The sequence below is a fragment of the Panthera pardus genome, unplaced genomic scaffold (assembly GCF_024362965.1).
Source record: "Panthera pardus isolate Hobbes unplaced genomic scaffold, ASM2436296v1 HiC_scaffold_3, whole genome shotgun sequence".
Lineage (NCBI taxonomy): Eukaryota > Metazoa > Chordata > Mammalia > Carnivora > Felidae > Panthera > Panthera pardus.
The window spans coordinates 29,967,843-29,982,516 of NW_026526876.1; positions in this window are offsets into that span (position 1 = coordinate 29,967,843).

The following is a 14,674-nucleotide window of genomic DNA, read 5'->3' on the forward strand; positions in this document are numbered from 1 at the left end:
GAAACTACCAGTGATAAGATGGTGAAGTGAGAGAGGCATGAACTTTTACTGTGTTAAGACGCTGACATTTCCATGTTTATCCATTACGGTAGCATTGCCTAGTCTATCCTGATTAATACAGTCTTAGTCTCTCCCCCGATCCTCCTCTCTCTCAAGTCTTAAGATGCCTCTTCTATGGCAACGTGGAAGTTCAAACCAACACAAAATTGTACAGTGCGGCATGATGAATCAGGACGAAAATCACTCAAAAGAAAATGAATTCCAATGAATAACTAAACCATCTCCAAGCCTCTTTGCCCATTTAAACAGCACCAACACCTTCAAATCCTCCCTGGATCCAATGTCCATCCCTCTGATCATCCCTTCTCAAGATTTCCTTCCATTTTCCACCTTTTTGTTCTTTTAAAGAACCAGTGACCCAGATTAGAAAGATTGCTCTGGTAGGAAGAGAATCCATAACATGTTGAGTATAGAATACAGGAGACCTCCTCTTGTTTCTCCTTATGTCTACAGTTACAAAAACACAGCTAAAAAAACAAAGCTTGAAAGGCCTTTAGTCCCACATCTCAGGTAAAGCCTGGCAAATTGAGCACATGGAGGTAGCATTGTTCTTCCTGAAATACCACTAGAATGTGAGTTAAGGAATTTTAAAAAATGTATGAGCCCACAAGAATGAAAAGAATGAGAGAAAAAAAACCCAGCAGAAGACAAAAGATGTCAACAGATTTTTGGAAGATGGAAAGCAAGTGGGAGAATCATCAGAGCTGAGAAATCTGAATACCATGTGCCTACACAGGGGGATGCTAACGAAAACAGAGCCAATTCAAGCCGCGGATTCTTGGCAAGACACAGGTATTGCGGGCACCGGGGACTGCAAAAGACAAGGATGAGTTGTAGAACTGGAAACTTGGCAGGTTCTGGCCAACTGGAAACTGAGAGATCGGTAGGAAGACGCCCCAAGTTCCCACCCCCATTCAGTACATCCAAGTGACCCCCTCTCCCCTCCTCCAGGAGTGGATTTATTCTGTGGCGAAACTGAGGGTCTAAGCCCAGATCAGCAAGAACAGTATAAGTGGGAGGCGCCAGAGGGAAAACAGGAGGATTACATGAAAGTCTATCTGCAAATGGCTGTCCCCCCAGTCCCCTGCGCCGTGCATCTCCAAGGATATTGGCAAACAGATCAGCACTAGCCCACCACACTCACCCACCCCAACCCCAGAGAGGTTGGTAGACTCTTTTCTGGAGAAATTGAATGACTCCTAGAAAAGACTCACTGATACTGACATTTGGGGAACCTCAAAGAAATGGCCCTCATATAACTCCCATAGTGAAGCTTGCCAATTGACAAATGATGCTCATTCACACAGTGTCCAGATGGCTTCTTAATACTTTACTCTTAAATATCGGTGGACCGCAAAGAAGAACCAAGAACTTGAGGAACGTCTCCAACATGATGAAAGGCAGAAACTGAAACCAGCTGACCAACAACCAAAGGGAGGAACTTGAAAACATCAAAGAAACAGGCATCGTCTTGGGAGAGACAGGAGAAGATAGGTCACCCATGAAACTAGAACAAAAGACTATACGAGAAGGAGTAATCCAAACTGGATTATGGTAATGGTTGCACATCTCTGTAAATTTACTAAAAACCATTGAATCATGCACTTAAACATAGATGACTTTCCTGGGATATAAATTGTGCCCCCAAAAAACTGTTTTGAAAAGGGAATCACCAGGGGCGCCTCGGTTGGTTAATTGTCCGACTTCAGCTTAGGTCATGCTCCCGCGGTTCTTGGGTTCAAGCCCCACGTCAGACTCTGCATCGATGGTGTGGAGCCTGCTTGGGATTCTCTCTCTCCTTCTCTCTCTCTCTCTCTCTGCCCCTCCCCAACTTGTTCTCCCTCTCTCAAAAATAAATAATTTTTTTAAAGGCAATAATCAGGGGGAGAAAGGGAGCAAACCCTTGGATATTGAAAATCTGATAGCAGAGGGGCACTGACTGACTCATTTGGTAGAGCATGCGACACTCGATCTCAGGGTTGTGAGTTCAAGCCCCAGGTTGCATGTAGAAAGGATGGGGGGGTTGGGCTAAATGGGTGACTGGCATTAAGGAGGTCACTTGTTGGGATGAGTACTGGATGTTAAAACTAAGTGATGAATCACTGGGTTCTATTCCCTGAAACCAATACTATAGTGTGTGTTAACTGACTTGAATTTAAGTAAATAAATTTAAAACCAAGAAAGAAAGAAAGAAAGAAAGAAAGAAAGAAAGAAAGAAAGAAAGAAAGAAAGAAAGAAAAAGAAAGAAAGAAAGGAAGAAAGGAAGGAAGAAAGAAAACATGATAGTGAAACAAAGTTGCCAATAAAAATAAAATAGGCAACAAATAAAGTTTGAAAGGATCAAGGAAAACTTTCAGAAAGTAGGAAAGAAATAAAGATATGGAAAAGAGGAGAGAGAAAAAAAAATAGGGAAAGTAAAAGATCCACCTAGGAGGCCCAACAGAAGAAATACAGGACATAGAACATGGAAGGGAGTCCATTGTCAAAGGAACATAAGGAAGACTTACATTTCCAGATTTAAAAAGTCCATTGAGAGGCTCCTGGGTGGCTCAAGCTGGTTAAGCAGGTGACTCTTGGCTTGGGCTCAGGTCATGATCTCGTGGTTCATGGGATTGAGCCCCGAATCGGGCTCCGTGCTGACACTGAGGAGACTGCCTGGGTTTTTCTCTCTCTGCCCCTCCCTTGCTCGCTTTCTCTCTCTCTCTCTCTCTCTCTCTCTCATGTTTAAAAAATCCCACTGAAAATAAAGAAATAATAAATAAAGATAAAAGCCCACTGAGCACCCAATACAATGAACGAATAAAGTCCATGCTAATTTCACGGTGGTGCATTTGAAGTAAAAGACGATCTTAAAAGTTTTCAGAAGGGGCGGAAAAAAAAAGAACAGATTACAAAACAAAAACAAAGCAAAACAGATCAACACGAAGAATGACATCAGGCATCTCACTGGGAATTTTTCATTCTAGAAGTCAGAAAATAGAGAAATGTGATTGAAATTGCATCCCTTAAACTCGTAAAAACAGTAACAAAACACAAAGAAGGCACAATTAAAGAGCAAGTGTCGGAGGGCCTCCTGTGTGTGTTTCCACCATTTCTTTCTCAAATTCCTTTCTCTATCTCCGCCCCCCGCTCTCATGCCATTATTATTTTTCCCACCTTCTTTGGTCTTCCCCTTCTTCTTCTCTCTGCCCTGCTCTCTCTCCCCCTTAACTGGCCATCACATGGGATGGCAGGAACTTTTTTTCCAATTACTTTTTCATTTGTTAAGTCATTTTACGTTCTCTCTCCTCTGTTTTAAAAGCAACCATGAGGAACACTTTATGTGTCTGCATTACAAAATTGAGACAGAAACTGCTTCTTTGTTTTTCCCCCCTGTGATCTGGGAGGCATCTCCCTGGATTTCTGCCCCAGGGAGCCCTGCCTCATTTCTGCCTCCGGTGGGTGCCATTCACGGTTTGTGGGTCGCCTCAGATGGGAAGAAGAGGCTTAACTAGTTCTGAGCTCAAACTCCTCATGTACATTTAAAGACAACTCCAGGGGCGCCTGGGTGGCTCAGTTGGTTGAGTGTCGGACTTTGGCTCAGGTCATGATCTCTCAGTTCATGAGTTCGAGCCCCACAGCGGGCTCTCTGCTGTCAGCGCAGAGCCTGCTTTGGATCCTCTGTCTCCCTCTCTCTGCCCTGTCCCCACTCACGCGCTCTCTCAAAAATAAACATTTAAAGGTAATTCCAAACTGGTATCCCCTAGTTCTTTAGGAAAAGAGAGCTTAGATCTGGCCTTCAATAGGAAAAGGCCTCCTCATTCTAGATCCTTCTAGCCAGCTGGCTTTCTAAAGCTCTCACTAAAGCAGGATGTCCCTCTAGGCCAGACATCAAGTGGGGATTGGGTCCTGCTCAGCATCGAGATGTGCGTAGAGATCGATGGTGACAGCAATGGCAATCCACTCCTCAGCACACATTCGTTAGGTGCCACCTACGTGCTCAGCCCTAGGATGCAGAGAAAGCTGAGCCCTGGCCTTTCGTCTCAAGAACTCACTGTCTGTGGCAGGGGGAACAAACACCTAAACAAATAACTGTCATTCGCTGTGACCACTGTGTTAGGAAAAGTATGTACAAGAAATCCGAGCAGCATGGAGGAGGATGGGGTTCCTTCTGTCCTGGAGTACTGAAGAAGGCTTCCCAGGTGTGCCCCAGGAACTGAGTCTGGAAGGATGCTCGACACATTGTCAGATGGAGGAGGCCTGAGGTAGGGGAGGGCAGGTCGGGTAGAGGGAATGGCCCATGCAAAGGCACTGAGGTGTGTAAGAACATTTCTGTGTGACTTTGGGAGATGTGACATGACTTGGGGGGAGGAGGGTATCCCAACTCTCCCCCTCGGGACCCCCCAAGCCCCCATGACATCTGTCACCCTGTCTGGGGACAGACAGCAGTGTCTGGTCCTGCACGATGCCATGGTGCCCTGTGAGCGATGGCTCTGTCATTAGCAGGGCAGAAGCACACCGTCCCCAGATGAGGAGCTCCTGGGTTTGACAGCCGTGCTGTCCCCCAGCAGCCCCATTCACTCCCAGCCAGACTCTTAGCAGTGCTGCCCTCGTCTCAGGAAGGAAGACTCCCTCTCCCAGAATCACCTCTCCCTGGAGGCTGAGGGCAAAGGCAGCCCTGTCTTCTGTAGGAGCTGGGCTGGATCAGTCTTCGGGGCCTGGGAGACCAGCCCCATTGCAGTGATGGTGAAGACATCAGCTGTGTGAGCAGATCACAGCCCTGACAAGGGGTGGACTTTGGAGAGTCCTGTGCTCAGTGTCCCATTGCTATGTGCCCCACAGCTCCCCTCCCCATAGCTTGGCATGTTTGTTGAATGGATGAGAAAGGGAAGAGAAAAGGGAGGGAGAGAGAGAGAGAGAGAGAGGTAGGAGACAGAGACTGATGGGGTTTAAAAGAAGAGAAAGGGATGAGGTGTTGGGTGCCTCGGGCACACCAGGCCCCACTGCGTCCTTACATGCATTAACTCAATGAACACTCGCGACAACTCATTTTGCAGTTGAAAAAACTGAGGCACAGCGGGGCTACGCAACTTGCCAAGGTCACACAGCCCGTGTGTGTGGGAGCAGGAGGTGATTCCAGGCCGTCTGGCCTCAGAGCCCGAACTTCTGACCGTGCAGTGTAATAAATACCACGGTGGTGGTAGGGAGGCACCTTCATGGGACACAGAGGAGGTTGTGCCCCTGGAGGAAGAAATCGCTGACCAGGAGGAAGGGCAAATCCTCTCAGGATTTGCCGTTTGCTCAGCGAAGGTTCTGGCCCTTGGGCCTCTGTGCCTTCTTCCTTGAGGCTAGATCCTGACCTCACCTGCTGCTGCAGCGTGCTGGCCTGAATGCTGCTGATAGGGGTTGGGGGGTCTCCAGGAGGCCCTGGCCTCCGCTGCCAGTTGTGGTCAACGGAGTACAGCTCTCCAAGCCCCTGCCACCATCTATTTTTGTTACAGAAACAACTGGCCAGATGGTTGGCTCGTTCTGCTTGGCACCTGGCTCTGCCAGCACGGCTGCCCCAGGGGTCAGCAGAGTGAGGGTGGGTCCCCTCGGTGGCCTTCCAGGGCCAAGAAACCTTCCTCTCCACTGCCACTTTTCCTCCCTCACAAGCCGCCCCTGTCTTCTCCCTGGTCCGATCCCTCCACCTCCTCACTTCTGCTCCTCACTGAATACTAATCACCATCCTTTGAACCTTGCTGTGTACCACGCACTCTGCGAAGCCCACGGGATGACTCATCTCACTTAGTCTTTGCTACTGCATCCTAGAGGGCAGGTCTAATTCTCTTCTCTTCGCAGGCAGGGAAGGGGGCTCTGGGCATCCCCCAGAAGGAGCCCCTGGACACAGAAATGCTGGGTGGTGGGCCAGGATTCCCACCTGACGGGAGCCGAGCCCACCTGTTAGCCTGGCCTTTTGTCTTCTGAGCACCACTTGGGGGTCCCGGTGCCTTCTCTCTTTTACTGGCCTAGATCCTTTGTCACATTGCCTCACATGGGAAACAAAGTCAGGATAAGGATGTTTCCCAGAGTAGAGCTGGTGGCCACCATCACAGATAGATGGAGCCCCGGGGGGTTATCTAAGCCTTAAGATGCCCCAATGGGATTGAAAGGGCTGCAGACGCACCACCTGAGAAGGGGTCAAAGAGCATGAGCAGGTAGGCAAGACCCAGCACTCCATCCACTGGAGGGCAGTAAAGGAGAAAGAGAGGACCACTGGTTTAGCAGGCAACTGGCCCTGTGAGAAGCCCAATGTGACCATGGGGGACCTGTCGGTGGGACACACACCCAGGACACACAGGAAGTAGAAATCTAGACTAGACCCACCCATTGTCCAGCCTCTCAGGTGTAGTCCCACCTGCCGGAGTTCTCTCTGGGAGCATTCCCTGGGCCACAGCGCCATCTGCAGGGCAGCCCTGCTTCAGCGCGGAGGCTGCTAGGGCTGGCTCAGTAAGGACTGTGGGTGGCAAAACCAGCGCCCATACGGTTCTTTAAAGCCTAGTGTAGCCATCCAGGCACCTCCCCTTGCCAGCAACCTTCTGAATGATTCTGGTGGGTATCATCATACCATTTGATAGATGGAGAAGATGAGCCTTGGAAAGCTAGAATCACCTAACCAGACGGCAGTGGAGACAGGCAGAACACCAGCTCAGGCCCTTTGACAAAAATCTGTGTTCTACTGCTGTCTCTCTGGTCTCAGAAGAAAGAGAAGTGTGGCGGGTGGAAGATAAAGTGAAATCTGCTGATTGGAGGGGTCAGAGAGGCTGGATCTGTGGCTTGATTCTGTCACACCAGCCATCCTGCCAGCCACACCCTTAACCCACCCCAGCCAGGGAGAGCAAACACCCCCCAGACAGCGAATCCTTCCCAGCCCGTCGGCCAATTAATCCACCGAGAATTGAGCTGTTTTATTAAAGGGGACTGTCGAGGGGATAAAATGCATCTGTTACACGTCTCAATGACTGGCAAGATAATGGAGAACATTATATTTTCTCCTCTCAGTGCCCATCTCAGCAGCAAGCCTGGTCAGCCAGGGTTTAGAGGCAGAGACTGTCTACCCTCATGAGAAGATACTCAAGTTGCCCAAATGTGCTAATTTTTCCGAAATTTGAAACCTAAAATTTCCTGAGCCATGTCCTGTTAATTGCCCACCCAAATTCTTCTTTAAAAAAGAAAAAAAAAAAAAAAAAAAGATCTCAGGCGCCTGGGTGGCTCTGTTGGTTGAGCGACTGACTCTTGATTTTGGCTCAGGTCATGATCTCACTGTTCATGAGATTCTCTCTCTTTCTCTGTCCCAGACCCACGGACACTCTCAATAAATAAATAAATAAATAAATAAATAAATAAATAAATAAATAAACAAACAAATAAACAAACAAACTAAAAAAAAAAAAACCGACCTAATTGGCTTTAATAGATGATTCATGGACCACGCGGCACCCCATCTAGCAAGTAGAGATGCTCCCTGCCTTCTAAATTCTTGAGCTTACATTTAAGTGTCATTGATGCAAAACGCAGCAACCCAATCAGGTTAGTATTGATGGTGAACGTTTCATTAGCTATGTGTGGAGTATTCACTCAGGAGTGGCCCCAATGTATTTATTTATTCCTGGGACAGCCTCCTTCTACTGCCCAACTTAAATCTCCCACGAGTTTATTCCAAGAGTAGCAGGTAAGCGCAATAATATCCCTAGCTACTTGCAATGTTATCCTAACAGAAGCCTAATTAGAAGGGAGATCTCTCTAGCTGGTGGAGGCTTCCTCTCCCTATATGCAGAGCACAGTAGACTCGGCTGTTCTAGATAACTTGTTATTTGCTTATCTGTAACACAGCTCTTTTTTAATTTACCACTCTTGCATATTTATGGTCCCTAATTGGTAACTGAGCATTTATCAACTGCGTACTGCATGCTTATCCCTAAGATGCCTGCTTTGGGCTGGGGAGCCTTAAAAGAGAAATATATGCTCCTTTGGGGTGCTAGTCTCTTCTGGGGTCTTCAGTCAGATGAACAAGTGATATATGTTGAACCATCTTTGTGTGCAAAATGCTTGCATGGAAATCCATGCATCTGAAAATGGACACATTGTGAGAATTATCAGGGTCAGTTAAAGGGGACAGAAATACAAATGACGGCGTTCCGGGATTCTTCCGTACACTACCCAGCCAGAACAGAAGGAGAGCACTTTGATTTCATTCAGTAACTCACCAAATGTATGTGGAACACCTACCCAGTGCTAGGCCCTAGGAGGGAATTTTGCAAAAATTCACAGTCCTTTATCTCAAAGCTGATGGCACAGTGGGAAGACTCTAACTTGTTTTCTTTTTCAATGCAAGCCACAGAATGGAACAGAGGCAAAATCCAGGAGGGGTGAGGAAATTTGGCTCTGGGGGGAAAACAGATAGAAAGGCTCATTCTGCTAAAAGTAGAGCATGCTGGAAGGCCTTACCTGCTTGTGGCCGGTCTTCGTCCTCAGGTTGAGGAAGTAGGGGAGAGAGCCACTCCTCTGGACTCATTTCTGACCCTCACGGTTGAAAAAAGAAATGGTGTATTGGGGTTCTCCAAAGAAACAGAACCAATAGGATACGTGGTGATACACAGGGGAGACTTATTACGTGAACTGGCTTATATGGAGGCTGAGATATGCCATGATACGCTGTTGCAAGATAGAGAACGGGAAAGCTGGTGGCATAATTCGGTCTGAGGCCAAAGGAGGTTAGGCCTATGTAAATCCCAGAGTCCAAGGACCAAGAACCATGAACTCCGATTCCGATGTCCAAGGGCAGGAGAGATGGATGTTGAAGCTTAAGAAGGAAAAGAAAGAATTTGCCCTTCCCCCACCTTTTTGTTCTATTCTGGCCCTCAATGGATTGGGTGACCCCAGCCCCCATTGGTGAGGATGGCCCTTTTTTTTTTTTTTTTTTTTTTTTTTTCCAACGTTTTTTTATTTATTTTTGGGACAGAGAGAGACAGAGCATGAACGGGGAGGGGCAGAGAGAGAGGGAGACACAGAATCGGAAACAGGCTCCAGGCTCCGAGCCATCAGCCCAGAGCCTGACGCGGGGCTCGAACTCACGGACCGCGAGATCGTGACCTGGCTGAAGTCGGACGCTTAACCGACTGCGCCACCCAGGCGCCCCAGGATGGCCCTTTTTTACCCAGTCTCCGGAGTCAAATGCTAACCTCTTCTGGAAACACTCACCCAGAAATATACCCAGAAATACTGTTTGTCAGCTATCTGGGCATCCCTTAGCCCAGTTAAATCAACACATACAAAGAACCCTCACAGATGGGTTCACACTGTTACAGCCTCCATCTGGAAGGAGTCTCCTTCTCTCCACTTCCTGCCACGCCCACATATCCTAGACTTTAACCTTTGGACTCCTTCCCACTGCATTCCTAGGGCCAGACCACTTTTCTGCCTTCTGCATCCCTCCTCAGTTAAATTTGAGTTTCTCCCTTTGTGTGTAGCCATCAGTTATGCGGAGTCATGCAGCCCCAGGGAACCTCCCCCCACCCCTGCAGGTCTGGGAAGGCAGGCCTTCCTCAGAGACAGGACCCACCCAATCAGGAGGAATGCAGCAGCTTTTAAGGAAATGTAAGTGGTGGCAACACTGGGAGCTCAGGGCTAAACTCAGATTTTAAGAGGACAATGAATGAGAAACACCGAAGGATAAACGATAAGAATGGACAGTTGCGGGAATGTTTACAAACGAAACGAATATGTGTAAGATAGTGACTAGAACACGGTAAGTATACAAGAAATATTAGGTGGTATTATTATCATCATCATCGAATACCAGAATGATGAGGGCTTGTGGTAAGATGTAACAAAAGCAGCCTTCAAAAGCTCATTTTTTTTTCTCCTGAGCAAGAGTAACAGGGAGATCTTCAAGGCAGATGACGCGATATTAATAAAAGACTGGGAAAGAGCTAAAGCCTCCTTTCTCTCTATTTTCTTACATTTCCTTTGTTAAAGGGAATAATCCTCAAGCTGGAAAGGTTAACAGACATGATTATGGAGTAACTGAGATCCAAGACAGGTGATACAGTGCTCAAGGAGAGCCCTGCTGCTTTACATGGGCTCAGCTTTCCTGATTCCAACTAAATATATCCGAGAACTTTCTGGTGTGACTGCAGAACCCTCACTGATAAATATTGAGAAACCAGGAAGGTGCAAGGGGTGGGCGGAAATTGGAAATAGGAAAATGTTGCCCACATTTGAAAAAGAAAGTGGATTCCGGAAATGAGATTGGCATGTCTGACGTTGACCTGTAGTCAGCTCTGTTTTGAGCCCTCAGAGAAGATGGCAGGTGTTACTTGTGGCCAACATACTCAGTAAGGGTAAATGGTCAAATTGACCTCATTGCACTGTTGATCAATCGGTACATGAAGACACTGCTATGCACGTTGTATACTTATTCTTGGTGAAGCAACTGACAGAATCTTTGAGGATTCATGGTGAGCAAGATGAAGAAATAAGGTTTAACAGATTTAAATATAAGGCACAGAAAGGTTGGTATTTTAACCATTGTCACACAGCTGACCTTTAGTGGAGCAAGGATTTGAACTCAGAGAACTTAACTCCAGGATTCAAACTATTAGCCATATCACCGGGCTGGCATCTGATCATTGGGTTCACCCCTGGCCCTTACATTTTAAGAAAGATGCTGACAGATCAAAGCAAGTATGGCAGAGAGCTACCAGAATGGGAGAGGCTAGAAATCTTACATATGAAAAATCCGGGGGTTTCCGTATGGGATAAAAAATGAACTTGGGGGGTGGAGTGCATGAGTGGCTCAGTCAGTTGAGCGTCCAACTCTTAATTTCAGTTCAGGTCATGGTCCCAGGGTTGTGGGATCGAGCCCCGTGTCAGACTCTATGCTGAGCTTGGAGCCTGCTTAAGATCCTCTCTCTCTCTCTGCCCCTCACCACCGCCCCCCCCCTCCATAACTCTCTAAAAACCCAAAAAACAAAAATAAAAATAACTTGGGGGAAATGCAACGTCTGCCCTCAAACACTCAAAGAAATGTCACATGCCAAAGCAAAGAGATTTATCCTGCACAGAAGGATAACGGCAAGAGACAGATTTCAATTTTCTGAAGATTAGAGAGTTATCCCAAACTGGAATCAGCTGCTTTAAGGTACTGAGCTCCCTGGCACCAAAAGCATGCAAGCAGAGGCTGGACAGCTGTCAGCCAGGCTTCCTACTGAGATGATACTCTCCCTCTTCTCAAGGTGCCCACAGCACTGCCAAGATGTACTAACTCAGCACCCTTGTTGCCATTGGTTTCATGATTGTAAATTTCACACAGCTTTCTTGAGGTAATTTGCCTACTATCCAATTCACCCATTGTGAGAAAGCAATTTGAAGGTTCTTAATAAATGTATACAGTGGTGCAGCCATCAGCACAATCCAGTTTTAGAACAGATTGTAGTTTTTGATTCCCGAAGAACATAAGCATCCAAGGTAGGTCGAGCTGTCCCTTGGCTGCAGCCTCCACTGGCCTAATAACGCAGCCCACGTCCCCATGCCCTGGCTCTTCCCCTCCATCCACCACTCATTCTTTCCTGTCAGCTGACATGGTTCTGTACCTGCTGCTGTGAGCCTGGGCCCTGGACCCTCCCCAGCTGTCTCCACTGTCACTTTTGCTTCCTTCTCTCGCCACGTGCCAGTGTCTGGTCTTCAGCACAGAGTCTGAGGTGGCAGTATCTGGAAGTATTCTGGAAGAATCTGAACCCTGGTGCCCCAGATCTACATTTGAATCATGGCCATGTGGCCTCACAAAGGTACTCTATCCTCTTGAACCCTGGCTTCTCCCTTTGCAAAGTAGATGTAATACATGTGCCTTGCCAGGTGTGAAGAGCAGAGCTGATGTACGTAAACTGCCTACAATGGTATTATGCTCAATAAATGGCAGTGATTACTGCTTTGCGGTTATGATTACCGCTTCTAATCCTGCTGCCACCTTTCTTATCATTGGCACTCACAAGTGTTCTGCTCTGAGTGTCCATTTGCCTTTCTCTTCCAGGCACATCCCTAACTGCAGGCCGTTTCCTAGGTTACTCCTGAGATCCCGGGAAGAAGACGGATGCTACCAGCACCTGGAACCCCCAAGGCCCACCTCTGCCAGCGCTGCGTGTAGGTCAGTGGGATGAAGCAGCAGCACCACCTAGTGGCGATGAGCAGCAGCAAGTTATTTACTGGTCAAATTAGTAGCTAGTCTGACTAGACACTTCGGAGCCTTAAAGGTCAGTGGTCCATCCAATGCTTGTGTGTGAGTCCTGTGTGTGCACAGCACCCTCCTTCTCATGGCCACGCGTTAGAATAAAAGAAGACGATTAAAAAAAAATAAAAATAAAAAGAGAAGAAAATTTCGTAGCATGGTGCTCCTAGAGACCACAAGGTGTGACAAGCCAGTTTAAAAAGCATCCCCACCAGGGGCGTCTGGGTGGCTCAATCGGTTGAGCGTCCGACTTCGGCTCATGATCTCGCAGTTCATGAGTTTGAGCCACACGTCGGGCTCTGTGCTGACAGCTCAGAGCCTGGAGCCTGCTTTGGATCTGCCCCTCTCCTGCTCACGCTGTCTCTCTCTCAAATATAAACAAACATTTTTTAAAAATTAAAAAAAAAAGCATCCCCACCAAATCTACAGACAGATCAGTGTCAGTGGTTAGTGGTTGCCTAGGATTGGGGTGGGGGGGGAGGGAGGATGGGGAGCAAATGCTAAAGGGCATAGGGTTTCTTTTCAGGATGACAAAGATGTCCTAAAATTACAATAATGGTCACACAGATCTGAGTATACTGAAAACCACTGACTGTACACTTTTAAATGGGTGAACTGTAGAGTAGGTGAATTATGTCTCAATAAAGCTGCTACCAAAAAAGGTGAGAAGAATATCGAAACTTTCAAAGGGAAAAAAAAATTCATCTCCACGGCGTATCATCAGATTTGCGTGTACTATTTGACGACCTCCATCAGACCTGTGGACAAAGGACTCAGGTCACTTCATGGTGTCCTACTTCACTTGAAACCTACCTCAACAGGAGTGTAAACCCTCCTGTGCTGAGCAACTCACATGGAAACATTCCCAGTTCTGTTAAGGCATTATATGCCTTATTATAGGCATTATATGCCTATATTATATTATAGATCTGATTATACGACCCACTATGTATAGAATTGACTCACAGAACCCCCATATTACCCCATATTCTTGGTATCCACACAGAGCTGTGTCCCAGAGGTCGGGCTTCTAAGTAAGGAAATGCAGGGTCATTGGTTGAGTAGCCCAACCAAATCCAGCCAGGAAGTGGGCAGAGCTTTAATTTCAGCCTCAGACTTGGATTCAAGGTTCAGAGCCCTTACCATTCCATAGGGTGACCACACAACCCATTTTTTGCCCTGTGTCCCGCATAATTATTGGTAGCATTCCATTCCCTCTCAAGATAACACATTCCATGGTTCCTATGGGGCAGTCCTTCCCCTGGGGTTCTGCCTCATCTGTGCCTCAGATCTATGTCTCTGGACGGATGCTGTGGTCAGGCCAACAGCGCCTCAGCACTTCCTAAAGCACCCACCAGCCCCAGGCCCCTCACCTGCCCGGAAGAGGCAAATCCAAAGAAACAGAAAATAGATTAGTGGTCGCCACAGGCCTAGGGGAAGGGAGGAATGGGGAGTGGATGCTACTGGATCCAGAGTTTCTTTGCGGGGGGTTGTCTAAAATCAGTCGTTGTGGGGCGCCTGGGTGGCTCAGTCAGTTAAGCGTCTGACTTCGGCTCAGGTCATGATCTCGCGGTCCGTGAGTTCAAGCCCCACGTCGGGCTCTGTGCTGACAGCTCAGAGCCTGGAGCCTGTTTCAGATTCTGTGTCTCCCTCTCTCTCTGACCCTCCCCCGTTCATGCTCTGTCTCTCCCTGTCTCAAAAATAAATAAATAAACGTTAAAAAAAAAAAAATTAAAATCAGTCGTTGTGGTTGCATACACTAAAAACCACAGAATGAACCAAAAAAAGGAAGAGAAACAGGTGAGGATAGGACACAGCAACATGCTTGGTAATCAAGGACCCCAGCTGGTCTCGTGAACATTCTCCATGGTTAGAAAAGGACCAAGCATCCAGCAGAATAGAAGGTAAAGAGAGCAAGAGAGAGATTTATACAGCCCCCACACACGATCCCACTTCCCTTCTCCTACAAATAACGCTCATCGGTTTGTGGCCACCAGCACTGTTGTTCACACTTAAGACAGGAAGATACTCCCCGGGAAACACCAGAGCAAGGTATACAAAGGTCTGAGACACTGAATCCGCACAACCTTACTGGGTAAGTATCATCATTCCCATTTAACAGTTAAGGAAAAAAGGGGCCCCTGGGTGGCTCAGTCGGTTAAGCGTCCGACTTCGGCTCAGGTCATGATCTCACGGTTCGTGGGTTCAAGTTTGGCGTCAGACTCCGTGCTGACAGCTCCGATTCTGTGTCTCCCTCTCTCTCTGCCCCTACCCCACTTGTACTCTGCCTCTCTCTCTCTCTCAAAAATAAATAAGCATAGAAAGAAAGAAAGAAAGAAAGACAGAAAGAAAAGAAAGAGAGAGAAAGGA